We start from the raw sequence: 14,787 nt of genomic DNA on the forward strand, positions 1-14,787 counted from the left end.
AAATTGTAGAGATTATCTCAAGAAATATAGTTATGATTTAGAGTTATTTTATGAAAAATACATTCTACGAAAACATTTTTTTACTGGATCAGGATTCCCAATAAAGATTCCATTGGTTCAAATTTTTGGAAATTCATGGTTATGGATTTCTCATTGATTGAAAAGTGGGTTTCATCATGGGTGGGGGATGGTCGTCATGTCCGTATAGGCCTTAATTCATGGTTCAATTATGGAAATAACTACAGACTCTCGGATCCACTTTTTTTTGATCTTGGGTAATTAAATATTTCTTATCTAGCCAATGTAAAAGTATAGGAGCCTAAAATAAGAGGCTGTCGAGGATGGAAATCTATTAGGGAGTTGGATATGTCATATGACTATGTGGAGGAATGGGAAAGATATGTCAATTTCTTCTTTGAAAATTTTGTGTCTCTAAAAAATAATGTATCTGAAACAATTTGCAAGACAAAGAATCCTCATATAAGAGTTTTCATGATGAAACTTGGTTACAATATCGATTCCAAAAATCTATTCGCAAGATGCAAGTCCTAGTGGTTGAATTTTATATATAAGATTAAATACCCATTGAAAGTGAAGCTCACAACATGCTTGGATCCGAGTGACACTGTTGATCACTTGGGACAATCTCACAAAACGTGGTTGTGTAAGGTGGAATGAATGTCCTCCGTGCAAAATTCGGGAAGAATATCACCCTCACCTGTTCTTTAGCATAATTATGTGCCACATACATGTGCAATTTTATGGATGGAACTCAAGCCAAAATCCTAGTGGACTGGGGCATCTCTCATTGATGCTTTCAGGTTTCGGTGGTCAGAAAAACTAGTAGCTCCTTATAAACCTCTCTTATTCCTTTGAATTAATAGTATTTGGTGCTTAATAACATCTTTGTTTGTTAGGATAAATTAACTCCTCTAGAGGTTTATGCAACAAAGGTGGTTGCAGTGGCTCATGAATTCAAGTGAGATCCTAATCCAAGCAATCCAAGGATCCTAGTCATGCCATAACATAATTTTGAAAACCCCTGGGGATATTTTGATGGGTTAATTAGGGCCATCCCACATTGTGTGGAGTCAGGGTGGCCCTCTATCTTAGTCACACTCACTTCATGTATTGAAAATGCTCCCCAGGAAAGGGGTCAAATAAAAAAGTGAAATATTTTATCCTCTGTTTTTTTGTTGGAATTGGCCAGGAAGAAATTCCTTTCAAGATTGCACGTGATGGGAGACTCTAATTTTGTCCTCAACTAGGAAAATAAAAAATTAGAGGTCGACATTCTTGGGTTAAAATCCATTCTCTCATATATTCATGACGTTGCAAATTATTTTGAACACACTACTTTTTATCACATACTCTAGGAGCTCAATGCCGAAGAACATGGCTTTTCTAAAGAAGATCTTTCTCTACATTTTGGTTTGGTTGGGTTACATGAATTCATTGATGGGCTCGAGATTGAGTCGATTGAGTGCATGCAAACTCTTTGATTTATTTTCTCTTCTAAAAGAACAGAACGTAGACAATAAGAATTGCACGCTAATTTCCAGAACGAAGGCTGGTAATCCACGAAAAGAGACCATGACCGAAAAAGACAAGCATAAATATAAGCAGTTCGAGCAAGGGCAGGCATGTGAATGTTCGTAACGAAACCCCAGAACAAAGGTAACAGACATAAACCAAGGCATTGTGATTTCTTTTCATTATAGAACAAATATATATATATATATCTATATATATATATATATATATATATATATATATATCTATATATATATATATATATATATATATATATATAGAGAGAGAGAGAGAGAGAGAGAGAGAGAGAGAGAGAGAGAGAGAGGTATTTGCATACATATGACAGAGAGTCTGAAGATAGCCCAACAAACAGTTAAAGAGCCGAATTAACCATTAGAACCCTAGACGAGGGTTTCAGTTCCAGAAAGATATACATAAATATATATAATTGTATACAACGAACAACTATCAAGCCAAACTAACCAGTGGAACCCTAGAAGAGAGTTGTGAACAACTTTCAAACAGTCTTTTAAAATCATATAAAATTACAAATTTCGCAGAGTCAAACAAGGGTTTGTGTCAACAACTCAGGTCACATAACGATGACAGAGGTGTGTTAACAAAGAAAGGCCGAGACTCAATCCCATTAAATCCACATAAACTAAGCGCAAGAAAACAAGTCGAGACAGTGGCAGAGCCTACCAGAACAAGGACCGTGACGTTCATACCAAGCACGCCCAGGAAGAAAACCCCAACCTGCACAACCGAAACAGGGCAAGACTGTTAGCTAATTATCAATTGGAAGAAATAAACGAAGAGTAGAGAACTGTTAGTACAGTGAGGGAAGAAATTACCTGGAGTTTTGGTCGCGCAAGAAGAAAGCAGAACCAGAAGTCACAAACCACAGTGACAACTTGAGATGGAGGATCCGAGGTTGTTAGAACCAGATTAAGGCAAGGAGGGAAAAAAATCATGGAGAGTTAAGTTACCTAGAGTGAACCCGCAAACAAGAGGAGGCCACTCTAGATGTGACCTGTAGCATGCACAACATGAATCAACTCTAATAAGTCGAATAACCATTAAAGAACAATAACAATGAAGCGAGTATAAGCCAAGCAACTGAATAGGACATACTGTAACTATTTCTCTTACGCAAACGAGCAGAATCATCACCCTGTGCTCAAGGAACCGAGCCCATAAGTCACCCAGACAAACGCAGGTGCCATACTCATAGGCAACATAGTCCATGATTGGCACGTGCAAAGTCGCAGCTTAATATCATACATTTGCAGCATAAAGTTTCCAGATCAAACCCTCAGCACAGTAGAAACACATAACAGAAAATGACAGAGTAACAATAGGAGGAAGGGTTTTGGCATAAATCAAGGAGCGGGAAATGCAAACCAAGGTAAGTACTACCAGCATAGTGACATTAAAGACAGACATAAATGCCACCCAAATAAAGTCCAAAATCATCCAAAGATTAATCACTAACCGCAACTGCTAAGGCAACAAAAATCATTGTTTAATAATTTAATCAGTGATTAATATAATATTATATTACTTAAAGTCTTTGTTGTGTTGAACTGTGCAAATCTTTGGGCTGGTCCCATCATAGTGGTATCAGAGAAGAATTTAGAATTGGCTTGAGAAATGGAGGTAGGAAGATGAGGTCGTGGAAGAGGTGCTCGGAGAGTAGCAGATGAAGGATTGAGAGAGGAGATTAAGATCCTTACTGCCCGTCTAGAGGCAGTTGAAGTAGGGAGGAGAAGGGATCCAGAGGTAGGAGATGACAGTGAAGAGGAAGTCGTAGTGACAACAGATGGATTGGATGAAGAAGGACCAGAAATGAGACTGTTGAGGTCGGTCCTATTGGCGAGCAGCAAGCCTAAACCAAAAATCCCAAATTATGATGGAAGCTTATCCACAGAAGTTCTGTTGGACTGGATCAGTGAATTGGATAAGTATTTTGAGTGTGAAGAGGTCAGTGAAGACCGGAGGGTCAAGTTCGCTGCAACAAAGTTGAAGGGACACGCAACCTTGTGGTGGGACAGTGTCCAAACAGAGAGAAGGAGGTTGAACAAGTTGCCAATCAAGAAATGGTCAAGGATGGTGGCCAAGTTGAAGGGCAGATTTCTGCCTAAGGATTACCAGATTGCACTACATCGGCAAGTGCAGAATCTGAAGCAGAAAGGGATGACAGTAAGGGAGTACACTGAAGAATTTTACTGAGTAAATTTAAGGGCCGGTTATACAGAGGACACCCCGGAGAAAACAACTAGGTATGTAAATGGCTTAAGGTTAGAAATATTAGATGAAATCAACATTCTTTCCCCGAAAAACATTGAAGAAGCATATCAGAGTGCTATGAAAGCAGAGGAGAAGATCGCTAGAAAACAAAATGCCAGGAGAGGATGGGGAACCGGCAGAGGAAGAGGACAATCTTATGGCAGAGGGTGAACTTCTAGTGGTAATGAAGAAGGCAACGGTTCCAAAGCTTCCGGAACACAAAAAAGGGTGACAGCACGAGAGGTGGTAGGCCATATCAGCGAGGTAAGGGAAATGGCCGAGGCAGAGGAGCTAGTTATCAATGTTACAGGTGTCACAAGTGGGGACACAGATCTTTTGAGTGTCCTGAGGTGGAACAAGCTGGACAGAGGGGTGCATATGTCGCACAGCCAGAAGAAGCAGAGGCACCTCCCCAAGAAGCAGAAAATGCGCCAGAAACAGGGGAAGCCTTAGTTTTGAACAAGGTGCTACTAAAACTAGCCAAAGAAACAGCTGAACAAACTCAAAGGAAAGCCTTGTTTCGGACAATTTGTAAGTCACATGTTAAGTGCTGTAAGCTGATTATTGATAGTGGGAGTAAAAATAATTTGGTTGCCACGGAGATGGTGGAAAAGTTGGGGTTGAAGCATTTGAAACACCCCACTCCTTACAAGGTATCATGGCTGCAAAAAGGCCATTAGTTGCTAGTAGATGAGCAATGCGAAGTGGAGTTTCATATTGATAGATATAAGGATAAAGTCATTTGTGACATAATGCCGATGGATGTATGTCACATACTGCTAGGCAGGCCATGGCAGTATGACAGGAAGGTGGTACATGACGGGAAGACAAACTACTATAAGTTTGTCAAAGATGGGATCAAGCACACGCTTGTACCCATCAAGGAGGAAGAGACAGCGAGAACAAGTGAGACGAGAGTGTTGTTAATGAGTGGAAAGCAGTTTTTGAAACAAGTTGAAGATAGCGAGGTGAGCTATGCTATTGTTAGAAGAGCAAAGATGGTGCTACTACACACAGAGGTGTCATATTTTCCCACAGAAATCCAGCAGATGTTGCAGGAGTTTAGTGATATAGTGGTGGATGACTTGCCAGATAAACTGCCCCCTAAAAGAAGTATAAGTCATCATATTGACTCTATACCTGGAGAAATTTTACCGAATAAGGAAGCATATTAGATGAGCCCCAAAGGCAATGAGGAGATTAGGAAACAGGTGCAAGAATTGCTAGATAAAGGGCTGATAAGGGAGAGTTTGAGCCCTTGCGCAGTTCCAACAATTCTCGCTCCCAAGAAAGGACGAGAATGGCGAATGTGCACAAATTCGAGGGCCATCAACAAGATCACCATCCGGTACATATTTCCACTGCCACGGATGGATGACATGATGGATTGCCTGAGCGGGGCAGCATATTTTTCTAAGATTGATTTAAAGAGTGGGTATCATCAGATTCGAATTCGAGAGGGGGATGAGTGGAAGACAACCTTCAAGACTAACGAGGGATTGTATGAGTGGCTGGTAATGCCATTCGGACTGAGCAATGCACCCAGTACCTTTATGCGGTTAATGAATGAAATGCTGAAAGAATACATTGGGAAGTTCGTAATAGTGTACCTGGACGACATATTAATTTTCAGCAAGACGAGGGAGGAACAGTTTCGACATGTTCGAAAAGTGCTGGTGAAATTACAGCAGAATAAGCTGCTAATAAGTCTAAAAAAGTGTACTTTTCTGCAAAAAGAATTAGTTTATTTGGGCTTCATAATAGTAAAAAACGAGCTAAAGATGGATCCAGAGAAGATTGCAGCCATAGTCAATTGGCCATCCCCGAAAATCTTATTTGAGGTACATTGTTTTCATGGGCTGGTGAGTTCTTACCAAAAAATTATAAGAAATTTCAGTGAAATATGCGCACCTATGTTGGACAATATCAAAAAGGCAAGTTAGCCTTCTCATTGGACCGAGATAGCAGAGAGGAGTTTTCAGCTACTAAAGAAGAAGATCATAGAGAGACCGATCCTGAGATTGCTAGATTTTAAAAAGCTTTTTCAGGTTCGTTGTGATGCAAGCAGTATGGCTTTTGGAGCTATACTTAGCCAGGAGGATAAACCTGTTGCATTTTTCAGCGAGAAGTTAAATGAAAGCAGGCAGAAGTATTCATCCCACGACAAGGAATTCTATGCTATCGTCCAAGCATTGAAGCATTGGAGACACTATTTGCTGGGGAATGAATTTGTTTTGTTCTCAGATAATTCTGCACTGCAGTATGTGATGCAACAGCACAAGATGAATCACAAACATGCTAAGTGGGTTGAATATTTACAGAGTTTCACCTTTGTGTTGAAACACATCAGCGGGAAGGCGAACAAGGTGGCGGATGCATTGAGTGGGAGAGCCTTACTCTTGTAGGAGAGTATTGTACAAGTGATGGGTTTTGAGCACTTGAAAGATTTGTATCAGACTAACACAGATTTTAAGGAGGCTTACGAAGCATGTCAGAATCCTTTGGTGAGAGACAATAGAGACAAAGGAAAGGCGAAGTGCTGATGGGGAATATTTCGCTAACGCGATGAATGATTTGCATGAGCAAGTGAAAATTAAATTGCAGGATAGCAGTAAAAAATACAAGCAGCCAGCAGATTTGAAATGGAGAGAAGTGCAGTTTAATGTAGGGGATGAAGTCCTCATGTATCTGCGCAAGCAACGTCTCCCTAGAGGTGCATACAACAAGCTAAAGTATAAGAAGATAAATCCCTACAAAGTCCTCTGGAAATTTTCAGGAAATGCCTACGAAATACAGTTGCCACCAGGAATAGGCATTTCACCCATCTTTAATGTGGCAGACCTGTTTCCCTACACTGCTGATCCAGAAGAAGAAGACAGAACTAGATGGCCTACATGGGACACCTAAGATGGAAGTGAAACTTGGATGAGACAAATGCCTTACGTTCAGCCTCCGAAGATAGAGAGAATCCTCGACACTTAGGTAGCCAAACAAACTCGGCGGAAGGAGTATCTGCAATATCTGGTCAAGTGGAAAAACTGTCCTATCGAGGACAGTTCGTGGCTTGATGCCAAACAGATAAAGCAGGTGGGTTATTCAGTCAAGAAGCTCATGGAAGGGAGTCATGATTTGTTTTTACCTCGGGAGCCCAATGTAGGAACATCTAGCTAAGGGCACCATGACTGGGTGTTGGTCTCCGCCAAGGTGGAAAGTTTTATCAGTGTTTGATTTCTTTATGTTCAATTAGTCAAAGCAGAATGTAGGAATTTGTTTCTTTTTAAATTTTAGTATCGGTTAGGGAACAATATAGTCAGTTAGGGTCACTGTCACTATTGTTTGTGTCTAGTCAATAATTGTTTTATAATTGTTTCTTTTATTTTAGAAAAAAAAAAAGACAATCATGTCAAATGTAAAATCTTGTAGTGCAAGCAGAATCGAATGCATAAATAGTTATGTAACTAATAGAATAAAAACTTAAAAGTAACTACCCACAATTCAAATAACCGTGGACAAAAAGTACAAATACAAAATTGTAAATCATTCTAGAGGTTCAGCATACGAGCATAGATAATAAAAAACAGAGAAGAGAATATTTATTCATTCGAATCCATCTGTAACAACCATTGTAACATTTCTCTATTGTTTTTCCTAATCATTGAATAAACTAGAATAGCAAACATGGTGCATGCAAACTCTTTCATTTATTTTCTCTTCTAAAAGAATAGAACGCAGACAATAAGAATTGCATGCTAATTTCTAGAACAAAGGCTGGTAATCCACGAAAAGAGACCACGGCCGAAATAGAAAAGCGTAAATACAAGCAGTTCGAGCAAGGGCAAGCATGCGAACGTTGGTAACGAAACCCTAGAACAGAGGTAACAGACATAAACCAAGGCATTGCGATTTCTTTTCATTCCAGAACAAATATATGTGTGTGTGTGTGTGTGTGTGTGTGTGTGTGTGTGCATACATATGACAGAGAGTCCGAAGATAGCCCATCAAATAGTTAAAGAGCCGAATTAACCATTAGAACCCTAGACGAGGGTTTCGGTTTCGGAAAGATATACATAAATATATATAATTGTATACAACGAACAACTATCAAGCCAAACTAACCAGTGGAACCCTAGAAGAAAGTTGCGAACAACTTTCAAACAGTCTTTTAAAATCATTGTAACATTATAAATTTCACAGAGTCAAATGAGGGTTTGTGTCAACAACCCAAGTCGCATAGCGATGACAGAGGTGTGTTAACAAAGAAATGCCGGGACTCTATCCCACTAAATCCACATAAACTAAGCACAAGAAAACAAGTCGAGATAGTGGCAGAGCCTATCGGAACAAGGACCATGGCGTTCATACCAAGCACGCCCAGGAAGCAAACCCTAACCTACACAACCAAAACAGGGAAAGACTGTTAGCTAATTATCAATTGGAAGAAATAAACGAAGACTAGAAAATTGTTAGTACAGTGAGGGAAGAAATTACCTGGAGTTTTGGCCGTGCAAGAAGAAAGAAAAACCAGAAGTCACAAACCACAGTGACAACCTGAGACAGAGGAGCCAAGGTTGTTAGAACTAGATTAAGGCAAGGAGGGAAAAAAAATCATGGAGAGTTAAGTTACATGGAGCAAACCCGCAAACATGAGGAGGCCACTCTAGATGTGACCTGTAGCATGCACAACATGAATCAACTCTAATCAGTCGGATAACCATTAAAGAGCAATAACAGTGAAGTGAGTATAAGCCAAGCAACTGAATAGGACATATGGTAACTATTTCTCTTACGCAAACGAGAAAAATCATCACCCTGTGCTAAAGGAACCGAGCCCATAAGTCACCTACACAATCGCAGGTGCCATACTCACAGGCAGTGTAGTCCATGACTGGCGAGTGCAGAGCCGTAGCTTAATATCATACATTTGCAGCATAAAAGTTTCTAGACCAAACCCTCAGCACAGTAGAAACACGGAACAAAAAATGACAGAGTAACAATAGGAGGAGGGGTTTTGGCATAGACCGAGGAGAGGGAAATGCAAACCAAGGTAAGTACTGCCAGCACAGTGACATTAAAGACTGACATAAATTCCACCCAAACAAAGTCCAGAATCATCCGAATATTAATCACTAACCGCAACTGCCAAGTCCAAAAAAATCATTGTTTAATCATTTAATCAGTGATTAATATAATATTGTACTACTTTAATTCTTTGTTGTGCTAAACCATGCAGAACTTTGGGCTGGTCCCATCATATTATCAAACCATAGTATTGGCCCATGGTAGTGTAACAAATTCTATTTATACTTTAAAAGAGTCCATCATAAAATGAGGTTAAATCTTCATGATTAAGATTCTTATTACATGTTTCTTCATATATATATAATTAAAAATAATAATAACAATGTAAAATAAAGTTATACTTTTGTTAATCTTTATGGTTTTCTTCTCTTCAATTTTGGAAGTGTGAGATAAATCAAAACATAAATGTTTTAGCCTTATATCAACATTTACCAATCATTAAATTTAAATAGTTATATTAATTATATCAAATTTCTTTTCTTTAGTTTTATTTAATTCATCCTTATAAATATAATATTCAAATTAAAACTATAATAATATAACAATATTAATCTATAATTTTACATATTTAATATTTTAAAACAATAATAATTTCAAAGCCAACCCACCAACCCTTTTCATATTATTTAGTTTTTCCTTTCCCCTTAATTTGATTACTTTAATTCATCTCATTAATATCTTTATTATTTTACATTTAATTTACTTTCACGATCTATTAATAAAATTTAAGATTCTTTATAATACTTAATAATTCTAATATTAATACTCTAATTTCCCTTTTATACTCTATCATTTTGGTCAACTACCCCTTGATTCTTTTTCCATCTTATTGGTTTGATGACAACTCAAAATTAGGAAAAAAAGATATGTCTGCGTTTTCCTTCACGTTTCTTATCAACATTTCTCTTTTAGGTAATGCACCTTTTTACAAATATAAAAGCTTGGTTTATCCATCACTTTCCTTATCAACATTTCTCTTTTAGGTAATATACCCTTTTACAAATATAAAAGCTTTGTTTATCCATCACTTTTCTTATCAACTTTTCTCTTTTAGGTACTACACCCTTTTACAAATATAAGAGCTTTGTTTATCCACCAAAAGCTTTCTTTATCCAAAGATGGTGGATAGAGTATCCACTAAATGTGTCTATCAATCCAATATGATTTCTAATTATGAAAATTTACACAAATAAGAAAATCAAATAAACTACCAAAACAAGATATATTTGAACCTCATGATCTAACCACACCTACCTACAACTTGAAAAGGAAAAGAACAATAGTGATCAAGAAAGAAAAAAAGTAATCCAATATCTTAACCAAAGTTTAAAAATAAAAACACTATTTTTGAACCTATGTAAATTTTCTTATCTTCAATTTTTGTTCATACTTATATAACTTAAATTATGAAATGCATTTTGAAAATATAAAATTTTTAAAAGTAAATATAATCTCCCAACCTAATAATATAACGTTGAAAAGATTTATTTCTTTTAGCCTTTAGTTTTTTAATAACAACATTATACAATTCCACAACAATTATTTTATTACAAATCTAAGTATCATTGTTAAAGGAAACATTAAAAAAATATTTATATTTTAAAATTACATAGTCGCATTATTCTCCATATAATTAAAAGATCAATTAGAATTACACTCTAGCGATAGTGTAGAGGCTACCCGCCGACGTTGGGATCGTTGAATAATGCAAAAAAGTCCATAGATGCTACCCAGCGGAAGCGGAATAATGGAAGAGACTCCCAAACGTAAGTCTCACCCGTCTAAATTGTCCACTAGTATTCTTGGAGCTATGGGCAGAAAATGTATTTTCTTACAGTTTTTTCTTGAATTTTAAAGTTAGACGAACCTTCCAATCAACAGACTATGATGATTGTTCCACTATTGAAAAAAAAAAAATGTTAAAAAAAAACCACACATTGTGTTTTATTAGTTCTTGTAGGGATTATTGTAATCAATCTGCCTCCCTTGGAATATGAGCTGGTAAAAAAGATATAGATACTTAAACTGAAATTACCTAAGGTTTTGTTGTACATGTATTTAATCACTTTTTTCTTAGTTTATTAAATATTGAAAAGGTTTTTAGTTAACGAATCAAAAGCTTTGAGGTCGTATTTGGCTTCTCTCTAAAGTACTTACTCGATTAAAGCTAGGATATACCAGGGTATACAATGGCTTTTATAAACCAACCTTTTTTTCCATAAGGTAATGTTGCTCAGCGTTATTTCATTCACAATAAATGTTAAGTTTAATTAACTTTCAATCTTTGTGATATCCAAGTATTTGTATTTCCAACATTTAGCACTCGGACATTTGGGCTTTGCATGGCAAGCACATAGGGGCTCTCGCGAATACTATGGTGTTCTTGCCTCTCTTTCAACCTTTACATTTTCCTCCTATGGATCAAAGCAATTCAATCTGAAATCAATCTGCAATGGGATAGGTTGTTGATCAGTTGCTAGTGTTGGAAGAGATGGAAGACACACTTTTGGCTTCACCACTGCACCTACGGTTTGAATGACCTTGATTTCCATCATTTCCTTTGAGCGGGGGTTTTCAGCTTGTATGATTAATTTGTTTAATTTGTTGTTTTCCTTATTTTGAGGGCAACTTCTTTGTCCATTGTTCTTCTAGAATAGATACAACTTGCAACACTTGATTAACCGTAGACTAGCTACAACCTGTAACAATGGACTAACTATCAGAAAATGTTGTCTACAATGGTTAAAGAAAGATAATTGATGCTCACGCAGTAGTTTTTATCATCGAAATTTGTTGAGCTCCCGGAGGGCATATGAATTGAAATTCCCATGAAATGAAGCGATTATAGTGAGGGCCTTAGTGTTATAAGTCGTGTGTATTGTAGAATAAAAAATTGGGAAAACATATTTACTATTTATTTTTAGTATTTACTAGGTTTTTATATGTAGTTGATAAATTCTATATAGTGTGCCAAATGAAAAGGGAGAATATTACTTACTTTGAGTTGATTTCCTCCATATGCGTGACTGTTTGTTGTTTCCTTCACTACGAGTCTCCATAGTAGTTGTAGCTTGTGTATGGGTATTCTTTGTTTTATTGCCCTCATGGAAAAGAAAGAGGCCCTACTGATGAATGAATTTTATGGAGCGAGTCCTTGATGCATCCCCAGTGATTGTACTATAAGTGTGCCTTGTCTTTGTATGTAATACATATTTTGCTACAAAACACCATTTATTTAAATATTCCATTAGTTTCATTTTGATATCTCACCGGCCTTCTAAACACTACAGAACTAGTCCTTTCCATAACTGACAGGAGGGTTCGAGCCATCCTCGACCATGCCATTACTGTATGCTGAAAGAAATTTAAAGTCATGCAAATTATAATTTGCAAGAACGTATGAACGTATGCAAAATTCCCTTCCCTAATATAAACTATTAAAAGATTGACATTTCCTTCTAGTTAGAAAGCTCACCTGACTTCTAAATGCCACAAAACTCTTCCATTCCTTACAGGAGGGTTCAAGCCATCCTCGACCATGCCATTACTATCTGAAATAATAATCTAGAATTCACATTTCACTGAATTTATCTAGCCCTTGATCTAGCAGTAGTTAAATACACATATATAACATCATAGAACATAAAACCAGAAAGAAAAGGTGGAATCAGTGATAACACACTGTATTTCATATGTAGCAACATGTTCCCAGTCTCGATAGGAGTAGATTCTGTGGTTTAATATATGTGATAGGATCAAGCAATATTGAACCAATTGCACCAATAGACTAAATAATTCTTGTTGACATTCCTTGCATGTGCTTCAATATCATTTTTTGCAGACTCCTTCAAGAAATGGACTCACTACAGGACACCACCCATTCAATAACAACGATGAAGGACAAAATACTAGTTATGGGTGAGTAGCAAAATGATAACTACACCGCAACCCAAATCTTGATGAATCTAGTCAAATAAATGGAATGACTCATTGACTCCATTTCACAATAGTGAATAAAGAAAGAAATACAAGTACTAGCTCCATTGCAGAAGGATTTGTGTATGATATTTCTTAATGAATAGTTAAAGAATACAATACAAGAGTAACTCTATTGTTGTAAGTGCATGCCTCTATTTCTTTCATTCGTTTTAAGTGTGTACCTAATTAAGTTATAGTGTTCCTACCTTCCTTTCCTTCATCATCACTAGACGCAATAATTCATACCAGAGAACAATCACTACAAGATTTAATCAATAATAGTAGTCTCTGACAGCTCATGGAGGGAGCGAGTGAAAGAGTAAGCTAATGGAACTTGAATAAACTCCACAACTTGACTTGATATAGGTCGAGTGGAGTTTCCTTTCTAACTATATTTTTAATTGCTCTCACCCTTGTGTTTGGGTCGAACACTAATGGTGGCTTTGTATATGGTGAAATGAGACCAACTTTCCTATTTACTAGTTCAGGGTCAAAAGTTGGTTCTTCTATTCGATCTACCTCTTTATTTCAATCTGTTATGGGGTCCACTGTGTGGTCAATCGACAATGTCTTTCAATCTACCGCTGATTTGCTGAAATTTTTGGTGCTTCTACCCCCACCTATGCCTTTAGTGTTAAACGTGTTGGGAATCACAATTGTCTTTAGACCAAAACCTCAGCTGTTAGTTAACGATCGTATTGCCAGAGATAAGGATCCATGAGAGGTGGTTAGTCCATGTCATGAAACAAACGGGGCAACATTTGTTTATCCAATGTCCAACAATCTCCCCCTTAATGCGAGTCAGGTGTGTATCAAACTCGTGAACTATGCTTGATACCACTTGTTTGGAATCATGATTGTCCTTAGACCAAGACCCATAGGTGTTATTCAATGATCACATCACTAGAGATAAGTATCCACGAGAGGCGATTAGTCCATGTCACGAAACACATGGGGAGCATTGGTTTATCCAATTTCCAACAAAACCTTTGTTGCTGATACCTATTGCTTGATTTCTAATGAATAAAATAATTCCATACCAACTCAACTTCGTATCATTTCTCTCATCGCTATAGCCTATCCAATTTATTACCTAGCTCTGATTCTCCAACGACCAATGTTATTGCCATAAAAAATCAAGTATGAACTATGAGATGCAATATCCTGAAGATGCAATTTGTGAAATGCTTGAAGGTGAACTGAAACTCACTATCAGAGGGGATGCAATACTAGAGGGGATGTGATCCTTGAGAGACATCTCCATTTAACTGGGGATTTTTCAACAACCAGGTGTGCTACATGCAATAACTTTTCTTGCATCAAGAGGGTAGGATGCTTCTCGTCGAGACAATTGAGCCCCACAGTAAAATAATTTATATCAAATCGAAATTGCTCAATCTAACACTAATAATGTAAGGCAAAGATGCTTTAATAAATTGTGAGATTTGTCTTGTAATTTATGTGTCTCGTTTGAATTAGAGATCAAGTAATAAAAAATCTTTAGTTTAAAATCCTTTAATGATTTTGAATGGTTTTAAAATTTAAACTCTTTTACAACATTAATAACATAGTATATGTTTATTTAGCAGGGATTTGAAAGAATAGTTTGGTATAAGTTGGTGTAGAGTTAGATTGAAAGAGTTTCCATGTATATTTTCTTCTAGATACATTTCAAACTCACTTTACATACAATAAATTATAATTTGGAGAAACCTTTGCAGAACATAATCTCACTTTATCCATATCCAACAACTTTTGCAGGTATTCCTTCAAATTCCTATGAAATAAAAATATACTATAAATATAGAGGAAGAGTTGGATCTGATTCATATATAATTCAAATATATCGCAAATCATTAGTTAGAATAAGGTTTCAACATTATTATTAATAAAGTGGCGAACAAGGAG

Source organism: Pinus tabuliformis, chromosome 1_2 (genome assembly GCF_031772625.1).
Source record: "Pinus tabuliformis cultivar Carrire ecotype Pingquan chromosome 1_2, CPIR1, whole genome shotgun sequence".
Lineage (NCBI taxonomy): Eukaryota > Viridiplantae > Streptophyta > Pinopsida > Pinales > Pinaceae > Pinus > Pinus tabuliformis.